Source organism: Salvelinus sp. IW2-2015, unplaced genomic scaffold (assembly GCF_002910315.2).
Source record: "Salvelinus sp. IW2-2015 unplaced genomic scaffold, ASM291031v2 Un_scaffold3125, whole genome shotgun sequence".
NCBI lineage: Eukaryota > Metazoa > Chordata > Actinopteri > Salmoniformes > Salmonidae > Salvelinus > Salvelinus sp. IW2-2015.
In genome coordinates, this window is record NW_019944415.1 from 30552 (window position 1) to 58252 (window position 27701).

General features: G+C 47.4%; 1 pseudogene; it reads left to right on the top strand.

The window, feature by feature from the left end:
• The window catches only part of LOC112075389 (nuclear receptor coactivator 2-like), a 61612-nt pseudogene that overhangs the window by 7301 nt on the left and 26610 nt on the right, over window positions 1-27701 (top strand).

Sequence of the window (27701 nt, forward strand, 5' to 3'; positions counted from 1 at the left end):
ATGCCCCAAACCAAACTTTTTATTCCAGGACAAAAAGATAATTGCTTTGGCCACATTTTTTGCGTATTACTTTAGTGCCTTGTTGCAAACAGGATCATGTTTTGGACATATGTTTATTCTGTAAAGGCTTCCTTCGTTTCACTCTGTCAGTTAGGTTAGTATTTGGAGTAACTACAATAGTCGATTCCTCCTCAGTTTTCTCCTATCACAGCCATTAAAACTCTGGTGACCTCTCTTAAAGTCACCATTGGCCAGATAGTGAAATCCCCTGAGCGGTTTCCTTGCCTGCTCTGGCAACTGAGTTTTCCTCATTTGAAGGGGATGTCTGTTGCTCTGATTCCTGGCCTTTTTCTTAAAATTCGCAACTACTTGATGTCGATGGCCCAGTTGATACTGTATTCCCAAGAATGTTTAGTGACTCATGTAGACCTTGATGCTGTTGGTGACAGTAGACAAGTCATCTGGGTAGACCTAGATCTGTTGGTGACAGTAGGACAAGGTCATCTGGGTTAGAGCAGGATCTGACCTCATCTTTGAGGGTTGCAGATGGGTCCACAACAACACTGGTAGTTTTTGTTGTAGGAGACGTTGAACAGGGTTGGACTTAAAACTGCACCCTGTCTCACCCCTCGTGCTTTTTACAAAAACACTGTTTTATTATGCCGTTTAATGCTACATTTTGTTATTCCAGTAAATAGATTTTTTATGACATTCACTCCCCCCCCAGCCCCAACGCCGCTGTGGAGGGTTTTGTAATATAATCCATCATATGGAAGTCAGAAGCATTCTGATAATTCAACAGACCATAGCTTAATACTTTCCTTCTGCTTTTCTGATGAAACATGCTGTGTTTATTAGTGTTGTGTAATGTATGTATGTGGTCTGTTCTGTGTTTGTGTAGTAAGCCTCATTTTATTTATTTTTTCTCGTCTCGGCTCTCTCGTCCCCTCCTGGTCTCTTTCTCTCCTCTCTCTCACCTCTCACACTCACACTCCACTCACACCCACACCCACACGCACACCCACCCACCTCCACACTCACTCACTCACCATCACTCACTCACGTCACTCACTCACTCACTGCACCTCACACACTCACTCACTCACTCACTCACTCACTCACTCACTCACTCACGTCACTCACTCCACTCACTCACTCTACTCACTCCCCTCCTCTCTCTCCCTCCTCTCTCGTCTCTCCTCCCTCTTCGTCTCTCTCCTCTCCTCCTCTCGCTCTCCCCCTTCGCTCTCCCCTCTGCCTTTTCGTCTCTTCCCTCTGTCTCTCTCCCCCTCCTGTCTCTACTCCCCCTACTCCTGTCTCTCTACTCTCCCCCTCCTTTCTGCTCTCCCTGCCTCCTGGTCTCTACTCCGCCCTTCCTGTCTCTCTCCCTCCTTGTCTCTACTCCCCCTCCTTGGTCTCTACTTCCCCCTCCTGTCTCTGCTCTCCCCCTCCTCCTCTTCTCCCCTCCCTCCCCGCTGTCTCTCCCTCGCTCCCTGTCTCTCTCATCCCCCTCCCTCTCTCTCTCTCCCCTCTCTGTCTCTACTCCCCCTCCTCTCTCTCTCCCCCTCCTGTGCTCTCTCTCCCCCTCTCCTGTCTCTCTCTCCCCCTCCTCTCTCTCTCTCCCCTCCTGTCTCTACTCCCCCCTTCCTGTCTCTCTCCCCCTCCTGTTCTCTGCTCACTCGTCCTCTCTCTCTCTCTACCCCTCCTCTCCTCTCTCCCGTCCTTCTCGTACCCCCCCTGTCTGCTACTCACCCCTCTCTCTACTGTCTTCTCTCGCTCCCCCCTCCTGTCTCTCTCCCCCTTCGTAGACTGTCAGTCATGTCTGAAGTATGATGTGCTCGCGAGATGCCGCAATGACAGGAGCGGGCCGCGCTCTGACCCCACAGCACGAGACTTCACCACCGTGCAAGGACCTGGCAAGGTAACGGCAATCACAGCACTACGAAGTCCATACCACTGTCTGGCATTAGAGCGCCAATCACACAGCCCACAGGAATTGATGACGGGAAGCAGTGCACCAGACAGGTTTCTTAATCAATCAGACAAACAATCTATAAATGGATTCAGACGGGACTGGGAACGCAATTGCGGAAACAGTCTTTGAATGGGACTAGCTCTATGGAGTAGGCCAATGGGACAGAGGCAAAGTTTCTCAGGTGGGTTGTCAGCTGGTCAAGAGAGGGAACCAATTGTATAGAGGGAGCCCTGTCTTCCAGGCTGGGATAACGCACCGCCTCTCTCAGGGCCTGCAGTGGCCGCAGAGGCACCAGGCTACTGGTTTGCTGGTTAACCACAACATGGGCTTCTGAAACATACAGGGAACCTCTAACTGCTATATCAAAACCGGTTAAGCCGACGTGATTATATTAGGTAGCTGATAGGATGCCATCCTACGCCGGCATCAAGCACACACAACACACTTTTGTAATGGTGGGCTGCCCTCTTTCAACTGGGGCTGGTGGTGGCTAAAAGTATAAAGGTGCATTGTTGGGCGATCACACAAACCCTGGGGTTCTGGTCTGGTCCTGGGGGCTCCTACCTGCGCGACTGGGGGGAATGGTGGTGAACAAGTGATATAACACAGGGAGCGTGGCACACCCACAGTTTGTGATCAGGGTTGCCTGGGGCTCTCTCTCTCGTCCTCTCCGTCTCGCTCTCATCTGCTCTCTGCATGGGTGCAAGTTCAATTCAATTCAATTGGGACTTCCCTCATTGGACTATGGCACAAGTTATTAAATTGACGTTACATTGGGGGTCAAAGTATACATATCGAAAAAATTTAAAAATAAAATAATATGTATATATAAACACAAATATATATGATATTGTATGTATAAAATAAATGGGTGGGGACTAACAGTAATAATTAAATAGTAGTAGTGGGGACAGGTGGTATTGACCATTAATAACAGCTAAACAAGACAATATTAATGTATCAGGAACAACAATACATGTAAAGGCGGGTAACAGGTAGTAGAACGCGAGTGTCAAGCATGAACTGGGAGAAAGACCCACCATGAGCGGCTGGTACGAAAGGAGCAAGAACAAAACTAAGGTCGGTATAATGGGCAATTATTACACATTACTTGTTGGGCATTTTTTCACCGTGCTGCGCGCTGCGGGAGGCTTGTATCCCGTCTGTTTTCCCCAGAGAGCAGTCAGTGTGTGGTATGGGGCCGGGTCAGGACATGGGGCCCGGTGGACAGGGCCAGCAGGGGACAGTGATGGGCCCCGGCCCCAAACCAATGCCCCCCAACCCCTCAATGACACCTCCAACCCCGGGGACAATATCTGGCCTGGTGCCCCAGGGGCAGGACACCACGATCAGCTCTAACAGCACGCCCTTCTCCCTTCCTCATGGAGGTCCAGGGTCCAGAGAACCAGGGCTCGGAGCCGTGGGGTCCGGGTCTGGACACATGCAGGGCTACCGTTACAGTTGCCCCCCCCAGCCCATGGGCTACCCCGGAGGGATGCAGGGCGGCATGGGCATGAACCCCACCAACCACCCCCTCCAGCAAGGGGCCAGCTGGAGGATGAGCAGCCCGTCTCGGAGCAGCCCTAGCCCAGCTGGAGGCCCACATCTGGGGCAACAGAACTCGATAATGTCCCCTAGGCACCGGGCGAGTCCAGGGATGGCAGGGAGCCCTCGCGTGGCCCCATGCCTGCACTCGCCCTCCCCTGTGGGGATTTGTGGGTCTGGAACAGTGGTTGGAGTAGGAGGTAGCGGTCCTGCGGCTAACAGTCTCGCTAACAGCTACACCAGTAGTTCTCTGTCGGCCCTGCAGGCCCTGAGTGAGTGTCACGGGGTCGGACACGGCGGTTGCGTGCACCCACAAATTCATGGCGCCGGGGGGCATTCGCACACACACACCCTGGGGTCACCGGACACGAAGATGATGGGGTCGCCAGTCGGAGTAACGATGGGGGCAGGGGTCAACCCTCACATGATGTCGAAGCTCGGCGGTGGCGCTAACATGGATCCTCACGGAGAGCAGGGTGGACAGTACGACCAGAGACAGATGGACAGACAGACTGACGGGAACGGTAGCGGCGGTAACCACGGTGACGTCAAAGAGGAGAGGGACGGCTCAAACGACGGCCCCAACGCGCAGAGCCGTGTCCTCCACGACAACAAGGGCCACACCAAACTGCTCCAGCTCCTCACCACCAAGTCCGAACCCCTCGACACCCCCTCGTCTCCCAACGGAGGAGGAGACCCCAAGGACCCCTCGTCAGGGCTGGGGGGCCCTCATGGTGCAGGGGCCCCGGGGGGCCACGCTTCATCCCTGAAGGAGAAACACAAAATACTCCACAGGCTGCTCCAGAACAGCACCTCTCCTGTCGACCTGGCCAAGCTCACCGCTGAGGCCACCGGCAAGGAGCTGGGAGAGCAGGGGGGTAACGTCAACATCCAGGGGGGTACAGGAGGGGGTACAGATGGGAACCTCACCTCCAAACAGGAGCCCCTGAGTCCCAAAAAGAAGGACAACGCACTGCTGAGGTACCTGCTGGATGAAGAGGAAGGGGGCATGAAGGAGAGGCAGGCTAGGATGGAGGGAGGAGGAGAGGTAAAGACGGAAATGAAACACCCCCTCCATGTGAAGACTGAGAAACAGGACACGGGATATGATCGCTCTGAGCAGGTGGGTGGCGTGAGATTTCTCTCATTTATGAGTCATAATTGTAAAAGATGAGTAGCACCATGGATTGGGTACAAGTTGACAGAATGGATATTAACTATTAGTGATATTTTCATTACATCGTTTATTTTTTGTTGTTGAATGAAAGTTGATGTTGAATGAATGGTATTTAATAAAGGAATATTTCCAGTCATTGCGTTAGAGCTAGTTAGCAACTTCCTCAACTGCACACAGAGACAGAAAAATAATATCCACAAGTTCCTCTGACTAGTACTGGGGAACTACATAAAGGTCCTCATTGTCCCAAAGTATCCCTTTAATAGTGTCAAATTCAGAGAATCTAGAATGAGAGTCACGTGTTCTAGAATGAGAGAGTCGCGTGTTCTAGAATGAGAGAGTCGCGTGTTCTAGAATGAGAGGAGTCGCGTGTTCTAGAATGAGAGAGTCGCGTGTTCTAGAATGAGAGAGTCGCGTGTTCTAGAATGAGAGAGTCGCGTGTTCTAAGAATGAGAGAGTCGCGTGTTCTAGAATGAGAGAGTCGCGTGTTCTAGAATGAGAGAGTCGCGTGTTCTAGAATGAGATGGAGTCGCGTGTTCTAGAATGAGAGAGTCGCGTGTTCTAGAATGAGAGAGTCGCGTGTTCTAGAATGAGAGAGCCACGTGTTCTAGGTCAGTGAGATAGTCGCGTGTTCTAGTCAGTGAGATAGTCGCGTGTTCTAGGTCAGTGAGATAGTCACGTTTCTAGGTCAGTGAGACAGTCACTTCCACAACTTGTTCAAGCTGAATGACTGACCTGTAGCCTAAAAATGTTTGCCTCATGACCAATGATCTATACCAGGGCAGCCCAGCCCAATCTATACAGTGGTCATGACCCGTGGTCTATACAGTGGTCATGACCGTGGTCTTACAGAGGTCATGACCCGTGGTCTATACAGGTCATGACCCGTGGTCTATGCAGTGGTCATGACCCGTGGTCTAAACAGTGGTCATGACCCGTGGTCTATACAGTGGTCATGACCCGTGGTCTATGCAGTGGTCATGACCCGTGGTCTATGCAGTGGTCATGACCCAGTGGTCTAAACAGTGGTCATGACCGTGGCTATACAGAGGTCATGACCCGTGGTCTATACAGTGGTCATGACCCGTGGTCTATACAGTGGTCATGACCCGTGGTCTATGCAGTGGTCATGACCCGTGGTCTAAACAGTGGTCATGACCGTGGTCTTACCAGTGGTCATACCGTGTCTATACAGTGGTCATGAACCCGTGGTCTAAACAGTGGTCATGACCCGTGGTCTATAACAGTGGTCATGAACCCGATCCGTGGTCTATTACAGTGGTCATGACCCGTGGTCGCTATACAGTGGTCATGACCCGTGTCTTTACAGTGGTCATGACCCTGGTCTATACAGTGGTCATGACCCGTTGGTCTATACAGTGTCGTCATGACCCGTGGTCTATACAGTGGTCATGACCCGTGGTCTATACAGTGGTCATGACCCGTGGTCTATACAGAGGTCATGACCCGTGGTCTATACAGTGGTCTATTAATGGTCTTTTTATTTTATCCTATGTCAGGATTTGGCCATTTGTGACGAGCCTATAAGCTACACATCAATAACACGGTATGATATACATATATATATATWTTTTTTTAAAGACCTCTGTCCACGGATCTATTGCTAATGACACGTCCCTTGAAACTCTCCCGATGCACAACTGTGTGTAAAGACCAGGACCCGGTTCCCAAAATCCTCTTGGTTCATTGTTCATACCGTAGGATCCTATGGTTCTAATGATGAACTTATTAGTCTTAAGATGCTTTTGGCAAACCGAGCCTTGTGCCTCGTTTCCCAGAGCAATCGTTAGAACCGTCCTACAATGTTTATTTTGTAGCCAAATCGTGTTACAGTGAGTTAACCCCCTCTGGGATATTCGGGACGGTAGCGTCCCACCTCAACAACAGCCAGTGAAATTGCAGGGCGCCAAATTCAAAACAACAGGAATACCATAATTAAAATTCCTCAAACATACAAGTATTTTACACCATTTTAAAGATAAACTTGTTGTAAATCCAGCCACAGTGTCCGATTTCAAAAAGACTTGACGACGAAAGCACACCAGACGATTGTGTTAGGTCAGCATCTAGTCACAGAAAAACACAGCCATTTTTCCAGCCAAAGAGAGGAGTCACAAAAAGCAGAAATAGAGATAAAATTAATCACTAACCTTTGATGATCTTCATCAGATGACACTCATAGGACTTCATGTTACACATGTATGTTTTGTTCGATAAAGTTCATATTTATATCCAAAAATCTTAGTTTACTTTGGCGCGTTATGTTCAGTAGTTCCAAAACATCCAGTGATTTTGCAGAGAGCCACATCAATTTACAGAAATACTCATAATAAACATTGATAAAAGATACCGCCATGTTGTGGAGTCAACAGAAGTCAGAAATAGCATTATAAATATTCACTTACCTTTGATGATCTTCATCAGAATGCACTCCCAGGATTCCCAGTTCCACAATAAATGTTTGTTTTGTTCGATAAAGTTCATAATTTATGTCCAAATACCTCCTTTTTGTTCACGCGTTTAGTACACAAATCTAAACTCAGGAGGCGCAGGCAAGTCCAGGCGAAAAGTCATATTACAGTTCGTAGAAACATATCAAACGAAGTATAGAATCAATCTTTAGGATGTTTTTGTCATAAATCTTCAATAATGTTTCAACTGGAGAATTCCTTTGTCTGTAGAAATGCAATGGAACGCAGCTAACTCTCACGGGAGCGCGCGAGACTGAGCTCGTGGCACTCTGCCAGACACCTGACTTAAACAGCTCTCATTCCCCCCTCCTTCACAGTAGAAGCATCAAACGAGGTTCTAAAGAAGGTTGACATCTAGTGGAAGCCTTAGGAAGTGCAATATGACCCCATAGACACTGTATATTCGATAGGCAATGACTTGAAAAACTACAAACCTCAGATTTCCCACTTCCTGGTTGGATTTTTTCTCAGGTTTTTGCCTGCCATATGAGTTCTGTTATACTCACAGACATCATTCAAACAGTTTTAGAAACTTCAGAGTGTTTTCTATCCAAATCTACTAATTATATGCATATTCTAGCTTTTAGGACTGAGTAGCAGGCAGTTTACTCTGGGCACCTTTTTATCCAAGCTACTCAATACTGCCCCCCAGTCCCAAAGACTGGCTAGCTAGCTAGTAGCCTAATGACTACATTGTACTACTAGTTACTGGCTAGCTAGCTATTACCCGAATGGCTAGCTAGTACTACTAGTTAATGGCTAGCTAGTATTACTAGTTAATGGCTAGTTAGCTAGTAGCCTAATGGCTAGCTAGTTCTACAAGTTGCTGGCTGGCTAACTAGTAGCGCTAGCTAGCTATTAGAGCAGACAGAAAGGTTTAGTTATCAGAATATTTGCTAGCTACCGCCATGGACCTCGGTAATTGTTTATAATAATAAAAAAAWATATATTTTGTACACAATAAAGGAAATCAAATACAGGTCAACAGCTAAATATTTCTCCCAGCATTGAGCAAAGCAGTGGTTTGTTCGTTATGTTCGCCTGCGTCTCCCGGTTTCCTCCTCCCCTGATTTGCCTTTTTAGCAGCACAAGGACGAGGGCATAGCCTGACGCGAAACAAACTGCCCCATCTCGGAGGCGGCTCAACTAGTTAACTAGACGCTGCTCTGTGTGTTTGAGAGATGCCGGACAAAAGGCCGTTTTTTTTTAAACCATCCCTCAACTTCTGCCATGTTTACAGACATCCCCCAAAACAAAGAAATATTGACTCTCGGAGAATGAGAGCACAACTGGTTGCAACATTAAGGGAAAGTAGTTGCTTATAGATAATATGTCAGATGGCTAGCTGCCGGGAAGAGACCTCTATTGCCGTAAMGTTGAAGGGTGCTGGCTAGATGAAGTATGAAGCTGACGTTAAACGGAACGTACCTCAACAGGAGAAAAAAAAATAGGCCACGAAAGTTCTCATAATAACTTGGCTTTGCAGAAAYTAAGCTACTGAGACAGACAGTGATGTGGTGAGGCTGAGGCAGGCTGCAATACATGCAGGAGGAAGCAAAGACCGAGATTAGAGAGGAAGCGGGCAGGGTGTGGGGGGGGGGGGTCTCTGAGAGAATCTGTACTAATCTTTCCAAACAAGTTAGGAAAAAATATATGTTTCAATATGAACGTCTCCAAATCTTCCCTATAGGTGGTAGATACCATTTCCCATTTCCCCTGGTAGACGGTAGATACCATTTCCCCTGGTAGACGGTAGATACCATTTCCCATTCCATTTCCCCTGGTAGACGGTAGATACCATTTCCCATTTCTCCTGGTCGGTAGACGGTAGGATACCATTTCCCCCTGGTAGACGAGGTAGATCCATTTCCCATTTCCCTGTAGACGAGAGTCATTTTCCTCCTGGTAGTACCTTTCCCCTGGTAGAGGTGAATACCACCCTCATTTCCCCTGTAGAGTAGAATGTAGACCGAACGGTAGATACCATTTCCCCTGGTAGACGTGTTTAGATACCATTTCCCCTGGTAGACGGTAGATACCATTTCCCCTGGTAGACGGTAGATACTTTTCCCTGGTAGACGGTAGATTACCATTCCCCTGGTAGACGGTAGATACCATTTCCCCTGGTAGATGTAGACGGTGAGATACCATTTCCCCTGGCAGATGTAGACGGTAGATACCATTTCCCCTGGCAGATGTAGACGGTAGATACATTTCCCTGGCAGATGTAGACGGTAGATACCATTTCCCCTGGTAGACGGTAGATACCATTCCCCTGGTAGATGTTAGACGGTAGATACATTTCCCCTGGTAGACGGTAGATATACCATTTCCCCTGGTAGACGGTAGATACCATTCCCCTGGTAGACGTAGATACATTTCCCCTGGTAGGACTAGACGGTAGATACCTTTCCCCTGGGAGACGGTAGATACCATTTCCCCTGGTAGACGGTAGATTACCTTTCCCTGGTAGATGGTAGATACCATTTCCCCTGGTAAGACGTAGATACCATTTCCCCTGGTAGACGGTAGATACCATTTCCCCTGGTAGACAGGTAAGATACCTTTTCCCTGGTAGACGGTAGATACCATTCACCTGGTAGAACGGTAATACCATTTCCCCTGGTAGACGGTAGATACCATTTCCCCTGGTAGACGGTAAATACCTTTTCCCTGGTAGATGGTAGTACCATTTCCCTGTAGAGCTAGCATTTCCCCTGGTAGACGGTAGATACCATTTTCCCGGTAGACGGTAGATACCATTTCCCTGGTGAGGTAGATACCTTTTCCCCTGGTAGACGGTAGATACCTTTTCCCTGGTAGACGGTAGATACCTTTTCCCTGGTAGGCTAGATGGTAAACCTTTTCCCTGGTAGACGGTAGTACCTTTTCCCTGGTAGGCTCGATGGTAGATACCTTTTCCCCTGGTAGATGGTAGATACCTTTTCCCTGGTAGATGGTAGATACCATTTCCCTGGTAGACGGTAGATACCTTTTTCCCTGGTAGATGGTAGATACCTTTTCCCTGGTAGATGGTAGATACCTTTTCCTGGTAGGCTAGATGGTAGATACCTTTTCCCCTGGTAGACGGTAGAATACCTTTCCCTGGTAGATGGTAGATACCTTTTCCCTGGTAGGCTAGATGGTAGATACCTTTTCCCTGGTAGGTAGATGGTAGATACCTTTTCCCTGGTAGACGGTAGATACCTTTTCCCTGGTAAGACGGTAGATACCTTTTCCCTGGTAGACGGTAGATACCATTTCACCTGGTAGACGGTAGTACCATTTCCCCTGGTAGAGCGGTAGATACCATTTCCCCTGGTAGACGGTAGATACCTTTTCCCTGGTAGATGGTAGGATACCATTTCCCCTGGTAGACGGTAGATCCATTTCCCCTGGAGACGGTATGGATACCTTTCCCCTGGTAGACGGTAGACTACCATTTCCCCTGGTAGACGGTAGTACCATTTCCCCTGGTGGAGACGGTAGATACCTTTTCCCTGGTAGACGGTAGATACTTTCCCTGGAGACGGTAGATAACCTTTTCCCTGGTAGGAATGTAGATACTTTCCCTGGTAGACGGTGATACCTTTCCCTGGTAGGCGAGGTAGATACCTTTTCCCTGGTAGAGGTAGATACCTTTTCCCTGGAGATGGTAGATACCATTTCCCCTGGTAGACGGTAGATACCATTTCCCTGGTGACGGTAGATACCTTTTCCCTGGTAGATGGTAGATACCTTTTCCCGGTAGTAATGGTAGATACCTTTTCCCCTGGTAGACGGTAGATACCTTTCCCTGGTAGATGGGTAGATACCTTTTCCCTGGTAGGCTAGATGGTAGATACCTTTTCCCTGGTAGACGGTAGATACCTTTTCCTCGGTAGATGGTGAGATACCTTTTCCCTGGTAGGCTAGATGGTAGATACCTTTCCCCTGAGAATGGTAGATACCTTTTCCCTGGTAGCTAGATGGTAATACCTTTTCCCTGGTAGACGGTAGATACCTTTTCCCTGCTGAGATGGTAGATACCTTTCCCCTGGTAGACGGTAGATACCTTTTCCCTGGTAGATGGTAGATACCTTTTCCCTGTAGGCTAGACGGTAGATACCTTTCCCTGGTAGATGGTAGATACCTTTTCCCTGGTAGGCTAGATGGTAGATACCTTTCCCTGGTAGGCTAGATGGTAGATACCTTTTCCCCTGGTAGACGGTAGATACCATTTCCCTGGTAGAGGTAGATAAACCTCCCCTGGTAGACGGTAGAAACCATTTCCCCTGGTAGACGGTAGATACCATTTCCCCTGGTAGACGGTAGATTACTATTTCCCCTGGTAGACGGTAGTACATTTCCCGGTAGACGGTAGATACCATTTCCCCTGGTAGACGGTAGATACCATTTCCCCTGGTAGACGGTAGATACCATTTCCCTGGTAGACGGTAGATACTTTTCCGGTCGATCGGTAGATACCTTTTCCCCTGTGTGGACGGTAGATACCATTTCCCTGTAGACGGTAGATACCATTTCCCTGAGAGACGGTAGATACCATTTCCCCTGGTAGACGGTAATACCTTTTCCCTGGTAGACGGTAGATACCTTTTCCCTGGTAGACGGTAGATACCATTTCCCCTGGTAGACGGTAGATACCATTTCCCTGGTAGACGGTAGATACCATTTCCCTGGTAGACGGTAGATACATCCCCTGGTAGACGGTAGATACCTTTTCCCTGGTAGACGGTAGATACATTTCCCCTGGTAGATGGTAGATACCTTTTCCCTGGTAGACGGTAGATACCATTTCCCCTTGGTAGATGTAGACGGTAGATACCATTTCCCCTGGTAGACGGTAGAACCTTTCCCTGGTAGATGCGTAGATACCTTTTCCCTGGTAGACGGTAGATACCATTTCCCCTGGTAGATGTAGACGGTAGATACCTTTTCTCCTGGTAGACGGTAGATACCATTTCCCTGGTAGACGGTAGATACCATTTCCCCTGGTAGACGGTAGATACCATTTTCCCCTGCGTAGACTAGACGGTAGATACCTTTTCCCTGGAGACGGTAGATACCATTTCCCCTGGTAGACGGTAGTACCATTTCCCTGGTAGGATGGTAGATACCATTTCCCCTGGTAGACGGTAGATACCATTTCCCCTGGTAGACGGTAGATACCATTCCCCTGGTAGACGGTAGATACCATTTCCCCTGGTAGACGGTAGATACCATTTCCCCTGGTAGACGGTAGATACCATTTCCCCTGAGTAGACGGTAGATACCATTTCCCTGGTAGGTAGACGGTAGATACCATTTCCCCTGGAGACGGTAGATACCATTTCCCCTGGTAGACGGTAGATACCTTTCCCTGGTAGAGGTAGATACCATTTCCCCTGGTAGACGGTAGATACCATTTCCCTGGTAGACGGTAGATACCATTTCCCTGGTAGACGGTGGTAGATACCTTTTCCCTGGTAGACGGTAGATACCATTCTCCCTGGTAGACGGTAGATACCATTTTCCCCTGGTAGACGGTAGATACCATTTCCCCTGGTAGACGGTAAATACCTTTTCCCTGGTAGATGGTAGATACCATTTCCCCTGTAGACGGTAGATACATTTCCCCTGGTAGACGGTAGATACCATTTCCCCTGGTAGACGGTAGATACCATTTCCCTGGTGGAACGGTAGATACCTTTCCCCTGGTAGACGGTAGGATACCTTTCCCCTGGTAGACGGTAGATACCTTTCCCTGGTAGGCTAGATGGTAGATACCTTTTCCCTGGTAGACGGTAGATACCTTTTCCCTGGTAGGTCGAGGTAGATACTTTCCCTGGTAGAGGTAGATACCTTTTCCTGGTAGATGGTAGATACCATTTCCCCTGGTAGACGGTAGATACCTTTTCCCTGGTAGATGGTAGATACCTTTTCCCTGTAGAGGTAGATACCTTTCCCTGGTAGGCAGATGGTAGATACCTTTCCCCTGGTAGACGGTAGATACCTTTCCCTGGTAGATGGTAGATACCTTTTCCCTGGTAGGCTAATGGTAGATACCTTTTCCCTGGTAGGCTAGATGGTAGATACCTTTCCCTGGTAGACGGTAGATACCTTTTCCCTGGTAGACGTAGATACCTTTTCCCTGGTAGACGGTAGATACCATTTCACCTGGTAGACGGTAGATACCATTTCCCCTGGTAGACGGTAGATACCATTTCCCTGGTAGACGGTAGATACCTTTTCCCTGGTAGATGGTAGATACCATTTCCCTGGTAGACGGTTAGATACCATTTCCCTGGTAGACGGTAGATACCATTTCCCCTGGTAATAGACGGTAGATACCTTCCCTGGTAGACGTAATACCATTTCCCTGGTGGACGGTAGATACCTTTTCCCCTGTAGACGGTAGATACCATTTCCCCTGGTAGACGGTAAATACCTTTTCCCTGGTAGGCTAGTGGTAGATACCTTTTCCCTGGTAGACGTAGATACCTTTTCCCTGGTAGGCTCGATGGTAGATACCTTTTCCCCTGGTAGATGGTAGATACCTTTCCCTGGTAGATGGTAGATTACCATTTCCCCTGGTAGACGGTAGTACCTTTTCCCTGGTAGACGGTAGATACCTTTCCCTGGTAGATGTAGATACCTTTTCCCTGGTAGGCTAGATGGTAGATACCTTTTTCCCTGGTAGACTGTAGATACCTTTCCTGGTAGTGGTAGATACCTTTTCCCTGGTAGGTAGTGGTAGATACCTTTTCCCTGGTAGACGGTAGATACCTTTTCCCTGGTAGATGGTAGATACCTTTTCCCTGGTAGGCTAGATGGAGAACCTTTCCCTGGTAGATGGTAGATACCTTTTCCCTGGTAGGCTAGATTGTAGATACCTTTTCCCTGGTAGACGGTAGATACCTTTTCCCTGCTAGATGGTAGATACCTTTTCCCTGGTAGACGGTAGATACCTTTTCCCTGGTAGATGGTAGATACCTTTTCCCTGGTAGGCTAGACGGTAGATACCTTTTCCCTGGTAGATGGTAGATACCTTTTCCCTGGTAGGCTAGATGGTAGATACCTTTTCCCTGGTAGGCTAGATGGTAGATACCTTTTCCCCTGGTAGACGGTAGATACCATTTCCCCTGGTAGACGGTAGATACCATTTCCCCTGGTAGACGGTAGAAACCATTTCCCCTGGTAGACGGTAGATACCATTTCCCCTGGTAGACGGTAGATACCTTTTCCCCTGGTAGACGGTAGATACCATTTCCCCGGTAGACGGTAGATACCATTTCCCTGGTAGACGGTAGATACCATTTCCCCTGGTAGACGGTAGATACCATTTTCCCTGGTTAGACGGTAGATACCTTTTCCCTGGTAGTGGTAGATACCATTTCCCTGGTGGACGGTAGATACCATTTCCCCTGGTAACGGGAGATACCATTTTCCCTGAGAGACGGTAGATACCATTTCCCCTGGTAGACGGTAGATACCCTTTTCCCTGGTAGACGGTAGATACCTTTTCCCTGGTAGATGGTAGATACCATTTTCCCTGGTAGACGGTAGATACCATTTCCCTGGTAGACGGTAGATACCATTTCCCCTGGTAGACGGTAGATACCATTTCCCCTGGTAGACGGTAGATACCTTTTCCCTGGTAGACGGTAGATACATTTCCCTGTAGATGGTAGATACCTTTCCCTGGTAGACGGTAGATACCATTTCCCCTGGTAGATGTAGACGGTAGATACCATTTCCCTGGTAGACGGTAGATACCTTTTCCCTGGTAGAGGTAGATACCTTTTCCCTGGTAGACGGTAGATACCATTTCCCCTGGTAGAGTAGACGGTAGATACCATTTCTCCTGGTAGACGGTAGATACCATTTCCCCTGGTAGACGGTAGATACCATTTCCCCTGGTAGACGGTAGATACCATTTCCCCTGGTAGACGGTAGATACCTTTCCTATTTCCCCTGGTAGACGGTAGATACTTTTCCCTGGTAGACGGTAGATACCATTTCCCTGGTGACGGTAGATACCATTTCCCTGGTTAGACGTAGATACCTTTTCCCCTGGTAGACGGTAGATACCTTTTCCCTGGTAGGTAATGTAAGATACTTTCCCCGTAGACGGTAGATACCATTTCTGGTAGGCTCGATGGTAGATACTTTTCCCCTGGTAGAGGTAGATACCTTTTCCCTGGTAGAGGTAGATACCATTTCCCCTGGTAGACGGTAGATACCTTTTCCCTGGTAGATGGTAGAATACCTTTTCCCTGGTAGAGGTAGATACCTTTTCCCTGGTAGCTAGATGGTAGATACCTTTTCCCCTGGTAGACGTAGATACCTTTCCCTGGTAGATGGTAGATACCTTTTCCCTGTAGGCTAGAGGTAGATACCTTTTCCCTGGTAGACGGTAGATACCTTTTCCCTGGTAGTGGTAGATACCTTTTCCCTGGTAGGCTGATGGTAGATACCTTTTCCCTGGTAGACGGTAGATACCTTTCCCTGGAGATGGTAGATACCTTTTCCCGTAGCTAGATGGTAGATACCTTTTCCCTGGTAGACGGTAGATACCTTTTCCCTGCTAGATGGTAGATACCTTTTCCCCTGGTAGACGGTAGATACCTTTTCCCTGGTAGATGGTAGATACCTTTTCCCTGGTAGGCTAGATGGTAGATACTTTCCCTGGTAGGCTAGAGGTAGATACCTTTTCCCCTGGTAGACGGTAGATACCATTTTCCCTGTAGACGGTAGATACCATTTCCCCTGGTAGACCGTAGAAACCATTTCCCCTGGTAGACGGTAGATACCTTTTCCCCTGGTAGACGGTAGATACCATTTCCCCTGGTAGACGGTAGATACCATTTCCCCTGGTAGACGGTAGATACCATTTTCCCTGGTAGACGGTAGATACCTTTTCCCTGGTAGATGGTAGAACCTTTTCCCTGGTGGAGGTAGATACCATTTCCCCTGGTAGACGGTAGATACCATTTTCCCTGAGACGCGTAGATACCATTTCCCCTGGTAGACGGTAGATACCTTTTCCCTGGTAGACGGTAGATACCTTTTCCCTGGTAGATGGTAGATACCATTTCCCCTGGTAGAACGGTAGATACCATTTCCCCTGGTAGACGGTAGATACCATTTCCCCTGGTAGACGGTAGATACCTTCCCCTGGTAGACGGTAGATACCTTTTCCCTGGTAGACGGTAGATATCATTTCCCCTGGTAGATGGTAGAACCTTTTCCCTGGTAGACGGTAGATACCATTTCCTGGTAGATGTAGACGGTAGATACCATTTCCCCTGGTAGACGGTAGATACCTTTTTCCCTGGTAGATGGTAGATACCTTTTCCCTGGTAGACGGTAGATACCATTTCCCCTGGTAGATGTAGACGGTAGATACCTTTTCTCCTGGTAGACGGTAGATACCATTTCCCCTGGTAGACGGTAGATACCATTTCCCTGGTAGACGGTAGATACCATTTCCCCGGTAGACGGTAGATACCATTTCCCCTGGTAAGACGGTAGATACCTTTTCCCTGGTAGACGGTAGATACCTTTTCCCTGGTAGTAGATGTAGATACCTTTTCCCTGGTAGAGCGGTAGATACCATTTTCCCTGGTAGGTCGAGGTAGATACCATTTCCCCTGGTAGACGGTAGATACCATTTTTCCCTGGTAGAGGGTAGATACCATTTCCCCTGGTAGACGGTAGATACCTTTTCCCTGGTAGAGGTAGATACCTTTTCCCTTGGTAGATGGTAGATACCTTTTCCCTGGAGGCTAGAGTAGATACCTTTTTCCCCTGGTAGACGGTAGATACCCTTTCCCTGGTAGATAGATACCTTTTCCCTGGTAGACGGTAGATACCTTTTCCCTGGTAGACGGTAGATACCTTTTCCCTGGTAGACGGTAGATACCTTTTCCCTGGTAGACGGTAGATACCATTTCCCCTGGTAGACGGTAGATACCATTTCCCCTGGTAGACGTAGATGACCTTTCCCTGGTAGAGGTAGATACCATTTCCCCTGGTAGACGGTAGATACCATTTCCCCTGGTAGACGGTAGATACCATTTCCCCTGGTAGACGGTAGATACCATTTTCCCTGGTGGACGGTAGATACCTTTCCCCTGGTAGACGGTAGATACCTTTCCCCTGGTAGACGGTAGATACCTTTTCCCTGGTAGCTAGATGGTAGTACCTTTTCCCTGGTAGACGGTAGATACCTTTTCCCTGGAGGCTCGATGGTAGATACCTTTCCCCTGGTAGATGGTAGATACCTTTTCCCTGGTAGATGGTAGATACCATTTCCCCTGGTAGGCGTAGATACCTTTTCCCTGGTAGACGGTAGATACCTTTTCCCTGGTACGGTAGTACTTTTCCCTGTAGATGGTAGATACCTTTTCCCTGGTAGCTAGATGGTAGATACCTTTTCCCCTGGTAGACGGTAGATACCTTTCCCTGGTAGATGGTAGATACCTTTTCCTGGTAGGCTAGATGGTTAGATACCTTTCCCTGGTAGACGGTAGATACCTTTTCCCTGGTAGATGGTAGATACCTTTTCCTGGTAGGCTGTAGATGGTAGATACCTTTCCCTGTAGGCTAGATGGTAGTAGATACCTTTTCCCTGGTAGACGGTAGATACCTTTTCCCTGCTAGATGGTAGATACCTTTTCCCCTGGTAGACGGTAGATACCTTTTCCCTGTAGATGGTAGATACCTTTCCCTGGTAGGCTAGACGGGAGATACCTTTCCCTGGTAGATGGTAGATACCTTTTCCCTGGTAGGCTAGATGGTAGATACCTTTCCCTGGTAGGCTAGATGGTAGATACCTTTTCCCCTGTAACTGAGTAGATACTTTCCCCTGGTAGACGGTAGATACCATTTCCCCTGGGGTAGACGGTAGAAACCATTTCCCCTGGTAGACGGTAGATACCATTTCCCCTGGTAGACGGTAGATACCATTTCCCCTGGTAGACGGTAGATACCATTTTCCCTTGGTAGACGGTAGATACCTTTTCCCTGGTAGATGTAGATACCTTTCCCTGGTGGACGGTAGATACCATTCCCCTGTGTGGACGGTAGATACCATTTCCCCGTGGTGGACGGTAGATACCATTTTCCCTGAGGAGACGGTAGATACCATTTCCCCTGGTAGACGGTAGATACCTTTTCCCGGTAGACGGTTAGATACCTTTTCCCTGGTAGATGGTAGAATACCCATTTCCCCTGTAGACGGTAGATAACCATTTCCCCTGGTAGACGGTAGATACCATTTCCCTGGTAGACGGTAATACCATTTCCCCTGGTAGACGGTAGAACCATTTCCCTGGTAGACGGATAAGATACCATTTCCCCTGGTAGACTGGTAGATACCTTTCCCTGGTAGAGACGGTAGATACCATTTCCCCTGGTAGATGTAGACGGTAGATACCATTTCCCCTGGTAGACGGTAGATACCCTTTTCCCTGGTATGTAGATACCTTTCCTGGTAGACGGTAGATACCATTTCCCCTTTAGATGTAGACGTAGATACCTGTTCTTCCTGGTAGACGGTAGATACCAATTTCCCTGGAGACGTGTAGATACCATTTCCCTGTAGTGTAGACGGTAGATACCTTTCTCCTGGTAGACGGTAGATACCATTTCCCTGGTAGACGGTAGATACCATTTCCCCTGGTAGACGGTAGATACCATTTCCCCTGGTAGACGGTAGATACCATTTTCCCCTGGTAAGACGGTAGATACCATTTCCCTGGGTAGACGGTAGATACCATTTCCCCTGGTAGACGGTAGATACCATTTCCCCTGGTAGACGGTAGATACCATTTCCCCGGTAGACGGTAGATACCATTTCCCTGCGTAGACGCGTAGATACCATTTCCCCTGGTAGACGTAGATACCATTTTCCCCTGGTAGACGGTAGATACCATTTCCCTGGTAGACGGTTAGATACCATTTCCCCGTGAGACGTAGATCCATTTCCCCTGGGAGACGTAGATACCATTTCCCCTGGGAGACGGTAGGATTTACCATTCCCCTGGTAGACGGTAGATACCACCTGTAGACTGACCATTTCCCTGGTAGACGGTTAGATACCATTTCCCCTGGGAGACGGTAGATACCTTTTCCCCTGTAGGCTAGACGGTAGATACCAAAGGCCATCAGTAACAGCGGCAGGTAGCCTGGTGGTTAGAGCATTGGCCAGTAACCGAAAGGTTGCTGGATCGAATCCCCGAAGCTGACAAGGTGAAAATATTGTCATTCTGCCCATCATTATAAATAAGAATTTGTTCTTAACTGACTTGCCTAGTTAAATAAAGGTAAAATAAAAACAGATGGAACCTCAAAGGATTGTCATTGTTGTTTAAAATACTGTTTGTTCTCAATGACTAACGTGGATTAATAGCATTAATGTTAGATATGGTTTGTGTCCCAAATGACACTCTATATACCTCAGTAAGGAGGGAGGGAGAAGGAGAGAAGACTAGAGGAGAGAGCAGGATGATTAGAGCGCTGGAGAGAGAGAGAGAGAGAGCGATCATGACATCATCCCTGACCTCATTAGGGTCCTCTCTCCCTGCAATATCCTGTCTGCCAGCACTGCTCACGCACTGTGTGAAAACACAGCCAAAAGACTGGGTCCTGGACAGAGCAACTTGATATTACCCACAGAGGACGTGGCCGTGTTGTGTGTGTGTGTGTGTACTATTGCCAGAGGCCGGTTTTGGCTGTGGAAACACCAGCGCCTCTTTCCAGGCATCAGATCCCTCTCCTTTCACTATGGGCCAGTCTAGTGACTATATTCTGCATCCCAAATGGCACCATAATTAAGCAATAAGGCATGACTAAGGGCTGTGCTTATGCGCAACGCGGGGTGCCTGGACACAGCCCTTAGTCGTGGTATATTGGCCATATATCCCCAAACCCCAGAGGTGCCTTATTGCTATTATAAACTGGTTACCAATGTAATTAGAGCGATACAAATAACTGTTTTTTGTCGTACCCGTGCTATACGGTCTGATATACCACGGCTGTCAGCCAATCAGCATTCAGGGCTCGAACCACCCAGTTTATAATTTCCTAAATAGTGCACTACATTTGACCAAGTCCCATAGCACTATGTAGGGAATAGGGTGCAATTTGGGATAGAGCCTGGGGCATCTGTCACAACTCATCCCTACTCTACTACGTGTATAAAGCTGTGCTGGGTGTGAATGTTTTGCTCTGAGCCCATCTGTAACAGGGATGTCTAGTGTGCTGCCCCCTCCTGGTGGTTCTCAGACACTACAACTTATTTACTCTCTGTCCCCCCTAGGTCTCTCTCGCCTTACGCAAGTGGAGCAACTTAAGTCAATGTTTAGAAAGCCTTAGCTATAGTTCTGTTTATATTAGAGAATAGCAGGGTAAGATCTGCTGTAGACTCTGTTTGTTTTCATATGGAAGCGGATGTGTGTTTTGCTGTCTTTGTACAGTAGACTACTCCCCCTGTTATTTCTGCTGTGTGCAGAGAAAAGACTGGGGTGAATGAGTTTGAAGCTAGCTGGGAAGTGTAGGCTAGTAGTAGGGGGATTGAGTTCGCAGCAAGGGATTATGGGTAATGTAGTCTTAGTGTTGCAGCCTTAGCTCTATCCTGGACAAACTTAACCAGCAGTATTACAGTTGGTCCAACAACAAGTCCAGACTTCCCATTTCTGCTCTGATATTATCCGTTGTTGATAGCATCGAAACGTTTTAGCGTGAATATAAACACACACACACACACACTCCCACAGTATTCTCATAGCTGTGTTTCTATTGGTCCTGTGCCAGCTTGGCCGAGAGACAGAAATGTCCTATAATTTTTTTTTTTATGAATACCATCCTGTCTCCCATATCATAATCATAATACATCATAATATATCATAATACAGTCATAATACATCATAATACAGTCATAATACATCACAATACAGTCATAATTCATCATAATACATCATAATATAATAATATGGATATAATATCTCCATGCTGGAGGAAGAAAGGGTGTGTGTGTGTGTGTGTGTGTGTGTGTGTGTGTGTGTGTGTGTGTGTGTGTATACTTGTGGGGACTATAATATATATATATATTGTGAACAGGGCTGAAGTGTAACTAGTATCAGGAATATATAAATACGTATATACTAATGGTAATATATACATGTAACAGGAGTAATAGTGACCAGTAACAGGATAAATAGATAGATACTAATGGTAATATATACATGTAACAGGAGTAATAGTGGCCAGTAGCTGGATAAATACACTACCGGTCAAACGTTTTAGAACACCTACTCAAAAAAATAAAAAATAAAAATAAACTTGATTGATTGACCTACTCATTCAAGGGTTTTTCTTATTTTTAACGAATTTTCTACATTGTAGAATAATAGTGAAGACATCAACACCATGAAATCACACATATGGAATCATGTAGTAACCAAATTCTTAAAATAGCTTTGGACACTCTTTGCATTCGCTCAACCAGCTTCACCTGGAATGCTTTTCCAAAAGTCTTGAAGGAGTTCCCACATATGCTGAGCCCTTYTTGGCTGCTTTTCCTTCACTCTGTGGTCCGATTTATCCTAAACCATCTSAATTTGGTTGAGGTCGGGGGATTGGGGAGGCCAGGTTATCTGATGCAGCACTCCATCACTCTCCTTCTTGGTTGAATAGCCCTTACACAGCCTGGAGGTGTGTTGGGTCATTGTCCTGGTGAAGAACAAATGATAGTCCCACTAAGCCCAAACCAGATGGGATGGCGTATCACTGCAGAATGGTGTGGTAGCCATGCTGGTTAAGTGTGCCTTGAATTCTAAATAACTCACCGACAGTGTCACCAGCAAAGCACCCCCACACCATAACACCTCCTCCTCCATGCTTTACGGTGGGAAATACACAAGCGGAGATCATCCATTCACCCATACCGCGTCTCACAAAGACACGGCAGTTGGAACCAAAAATCTCCAATTTGGACTCAAGACCAATGGACAAATTCTGACCGGTCTAATGTCCAATGCTTGTGTTTCTTGGCCCAAGCAAGTGTCTTCTTATTATTGGTTTCCTTTAGTAGTGGTTTCTTTGCAGCAATTCGACCATGTTCTTGCCATAATATGGACTTGGTCTTTTACCAAATAGGGCTGTCTTCTGTATACCCCCCTACCTTGTCACAACACATAGGCTCAAACGCTTTAAGAAGGAAAAAGATTCCAAAAATTAACTTTTAAGAAGGCACACCTGTTAATTGAAATGCATTCCAGGTGACTACCTCATGAAGCTGGTTGAGAGAATGCCAAGAGTGTGCAAAGCTGTCATCAAGGCAAAGGGTGGCTATTTGAAGAATCTCAAATATAAAATATATTTTGATTTGTTAAACACTTTTTTGGTTATTACATGATTCCATATGTGTTATTTTATAATTTTGGTGTCTTCACTATTATTCTACAATGTAGAAAATAGTGAATTTGGTTATTTCAGCCAGACGTGTTGCTGACAGATGTATAAAATCGCTCACACAGCCATGCAATCTCCATAGACAAACATCGGCAGTAGAATGGCAGCCTAGTGGTTAGCGTGTTGGGCCAGTAACCGAAAGGTTGCTGAATCGAATCCCTGAGCAGACAAGGCTTTATCTTTGAGCAGGTCGCAGTTGCAAATGAGAACTTGTTCTCAACTAGCCTACCTGGTTAAATAAAGGTGAAATACAAATAAATAAAATCAACAAGGTAAATCTGTCGTTCTGCCCCTGAACAAGGCAGTTGTTCAGTTAAGAACAAATAAGAATTTGTTCTTAKCTGACTTGCCTATATGTTTTTTTAAATGGCCTTACTGGAGAGGTGAAGATTGAGAGCCATGCGTCCTCCGAAACACGACCCTGCCAAGCCGCACTGCTTCTTGACACACTGCTCGCTTAACCCGGAAGCCACCTGCACCAATTTTGTCAGAGAAAAGACTGTACAGTTGGCGACCGAAGTCAACGTGAATGCGCCCGGCCCGCCACAAGGAGTCGCTAGAGCACGATGGGTCAAGGACATCCCTGCCGGCCAAATCCTCCCTTAACCCGGACGACACTGGGCCAATTTTGCGCCACCTTATGGGTCTCCCAGTCGCGGCCGGCTGCATCACAGCCTGGGATCAAACCCTGGTCTGTAGTGATGCCTCTAGCACTGCAGTGAAGGGAAATCTTAATGCTACAGCATACAGTGACATTCTAGATGATTCTGTGCTTCAAACTTTGTGGCAACAGTTTGGGGAAGGCCCTTCCCTGTTTCWGCATGACAATGCCCCAGTGCACAAAGRGAGGTCCATACTGAAATGGTTTATCGAGATCGGTGTGGAAGTAATTGACTGGCCTGCACAGAGCCCTGATCTCAATCTCATCGAACACCGACTGCGAGCCAGGCCTAATCGCCCAACATTAGTGCCTGACCTCACTAATGCTCTTGTGGCTGAAGAGTGGAGGCTTTTATAGCAGCAAAGGGGGGGACCAACTCCATATTAATGCCCACGATTTTGGAAGGAGATGTTCGACGAGCAGGTGTCCACATACTTTTGGTCATGTAGTGTGTAGATGCTAATGGTAATAGCAGATGTTATGATAACCGGCTTATTGCAGTGATTTTATCACAGGGAGAGTATCAGATTTTCCATTAAACAAACATACAAGCAAATCGGCCTAGTAGTGGAGCAGTGTCCAGGACGCGTAGGGAAGCGCGTAGTGGAGCTTCAGACCACCGATGGACCGATACGTATGGGAGCTTCAGGACCGTGGACCGTAGTGGAGATTCAGCACCGTGGACCGTAGTGGAAATGCAGCACCGTGGGCCGTAGTGGAGAATCAGCACCGTGGACCGTAGTGGAGATTCAGCACCGTGGACCGTAGTGGAAATGCAGCAACGTGGACTGTAGTGGAGATTCAGCACCGTGGACCGTAGTGGAGATTCAGCACCGTGGACCGTAGTGGAGATTCAGCACCGTGGGCCGTAGTGGAGCTTCAGCACCGTGGGCCGTAGTGGCGATTCAGCACCATGGTAGATCAAATCCAGCCAATCTGACTAGTCAAGCCCATGCCCAGCTTTTGTTATTGTAATGGAGCAATGGTGTTGTAAATGTGACTGACCAGCTCTATTCGGTCTTATGTAGCAAAAAGTAGAGACTCAGAGCTACAAAATGGTAGATCCTACACTGCAGTTGAGGAACAATGGGAAAGTAATTTTGCTTTGAAAGTTCATCAAATCGAATTAATGTCACTTTTATAGAGAATCTGGCCCTTGATTGTTTTGCTGACTTCTACTCTGGGGATCTCTCTTCTGTCTTCACACCATTCTAGCATACGTTACACACCCTTCTTAAAGCTCTATAAGCCCACCCAATCATCATTCAAGAGACTTCGAACATGTTCCAGCAGCATTTTGTGGACCCCTCAAAAGAATTTAGATCGGAATTCGCATCGCATCTGTGAAGTAGTGACGTGCGACAAACGCCATATTTCCTGAAACGGTTCACAAATGTCTAATTCATCAAGCGCGTTTTTTGGACACAACGAACCAGCCATTTTGTTAACAGTAAGTAGCTACAGTCTATCTGTATGAATGTGAGATGGAAATAGCCTTCAGCGTCGAGAGGGTTACGTGTAGTCAGTTTATAGAAGTCACACAAGTAAGTGATGTTTTCCTATTTGGGAACTTTACACTGAGTCGTCTACATATGGGTAGGCTGCCTGCTAGCGTTGTGATGTCTGGTGTTTGAATGAATGTCAGAGTGTTGAAAAAATGTCCGTTTTCATGCAGCTATTCGCATATTTAGTATTTTTTTTGCGTGGGTGCATCGTAACATTTTATTGGTCGACGTGACCTGCTATTACTTGTCTCAGGAAACGGGAAAGAGCTGGGTCAGGAAGTCTCACCATACCCGTCACTGGTATTAAACACTAGCGTGTGTGTGTGTGTGTGTGTGTGTGTGCGTGTGCGTGTGTGTGCGCGTGCGCGTGTGTGTGTGTCTCTCTCCTCTAGTCGTCAGAGCTGGATGATATCCTAGATGAGCTGCAGTGTGCCCAGCCCCAGCTGTTCGGTGAGCCACGGCCCGTCTCTCTGCCTTCCTCCCTGGACAAACAGACCATCATCAACGACATACTGCACATCACCCAGGAAACCAGCCCTGCCAACGCCATGGCAACACAGCAGCAGCAGAGGGGCATGCAGCGAGGCATGGGGCCAGGCAGTGAGTGGCTCATACACACACACACACACACACACACACACACATTCACTTACATACACACAAACATTAACACACACAGACGTATACACCACTTCTCATAAAATCTAAATGACACCTCCTCTCCAGTATGTGTTTAGCCACACCAACACATCTCAACCCCGTCCTCTCTCTCCAGACTATGGTGGTGCCAGAGGGCCGGAGGGCCAGGGGCCAGCTAGGGGCCTCCCTGTGAGGAGTGTATCCCTGGACATGAACGTGTCAGGGGTCCCCCAGGGCCAGTATCCACCTGTGGGAACCCTCAGCCCCTACACGCTCCTACAACAGCAGCAAGGAATTCTGGCAAACCACACCGCCATGATGTCTAACCAGGCCAACCTCTCAGGTGGGTGGATCCTAGTGGAGAGGTTAAGAACCTGGGTGTGTGTGTGTGTACCAAATTTGCACCCTATTCCCTATTTAGTACACTACTTTTGGAGGGCTCGTGTCAGCTAGTGCACACTACATAGGGAATAGAGACTGGCCTCCAGTCTCTGAGCTGTACAGTTTACTGCTATACTCTTCTGGTCTAAAGTCTGGATCAGAGATGTCTCGTTGGAGAATTCTGTATCAGAATGGGATAATGTTGGACAGATCAATTTGATAGATAAGGTAGAATAGATTGATTTGGTGATGCCTTGACCCCCATGCTGTAGAATGGTTCTCTGCTTAGTGGCGCTCAGGAAGTCATTCCTTATTACCCCACCACACCCACAACACATCAACACAGCACAATGGGTAAGCACTGCATCTCCTGCTGTGATATTATGAGTAGATTACAGATAATACTGATGTCTCTCTGCTGTCTGTTGTTCGTCTGTTACTCTTCTCTACTCCTCTTCTCTCTCTTTTCTTCATCTCGCTCTCTCCATCATCTCATTCACTCTATGTTCTGCTCTGTTCTCTCTTTGTTTCTCTTCTCTCTGTTCTCTCTTGTCTTCTCTGTTCTCTCTCTCTCTCTCTCTCTCTGTCTCTCTCTCTTCTCTCTCTAGGTCAGTTGGATGGTCCTCGGCAGGGAATGCAGCAGGAGGGGAGTTGGGGTCCTGGGGGCCCAGGTCAGAGCGGGTCAGCATCGGTCCGTCCTCCAGGGGTCCCAGGTCAGCAGGGGACGACGCTCGGCCGTATGGGGCCAAGCCCCGGAGGCCCTATGAGACCCAACAGTCAGCCCGGCCCTGGACCCAGACAGATGCTGCAGTCTCAGATGATGGCCAGCGGTGAGAGAGTGAATATCTAGTAGTTCTATACCTGGACTGCTCTACAATATCTCATTCTATACCTAGTTTCTATTGGTGGGTTTTAGCCACTTCCTCCTTGGCTCGTAAGAAACCCAATCCTTTGAAATCGGGCCAATTATTGTGGTTCTACGTACATGGATGTTTTGTCCTCTTATCTATTGATCACAACAGTCCTGTGTAGCTCAGTGGGTAGACCATGGTGCTTGCAGCGCCAGGGTTGTGGGTTCGATTCCCATGACTGACCAGTACGAATATTTATTATTTTTTTAAGTATGAAAATGTATGACGTAAATGTAAAGTTAGGAGAGCGTTGAGGGGGACAAGGCTCCCACCTGTTGGCCAATCACTGGTATAACACGCTGACACACTTCTGTCTCTAACCAATCATCATCTCTCTAGTAACTCAGCCTGGTATGGACATATGGTTGTTTTAAGTTATGTTCCTTTGAATCTCTCTTTAACAGACATGGGTATGGGGCCCCACCAGTTCTCCCAGCAACAGGCTCCACCCAATCAGACGGCTCCGTGGCCAGACAGCGTGATGCCTATCGAGCAGACCCCCTTCAATCAGAACAGGTACACAGCCATCCATACACCGCCGTCCATATATAGGAAGTAAAACACATACGAATCCGTTTCAGGAAGTAGTTTTGAGTTCCGTGTTACTGTATTCCTTCAGGGGTTTTTCAGGAAGTAGTTTTGAATTCCATGTTACCTTATTCCTTCAGGGGTTTTTCAGGAAGTAGTTTTGAGTTCCATGTTACTGTATTCCTTCAGGGGTTTTTCAGGAAGTAGTTTTGAGTTCCATGTTACTGTTTTCCTTCAGGGGTTTTTCAGGAAGTTGTTTTGAGTTCCATGTTACTGTTTTCCTTCAGGGGTTTTTCCTGGCCACTGTGCTGCTGCTTTGTCTGTTCTTTGGGGTCTTGGCTGAGTTACTGTATAGCACTTTGTGACAACTCTCTCCTCCCTCCTCTCCCCTCTCCTCCCTCCCTCTCCCCTCCTCGCCTCCCTCTCCCCTC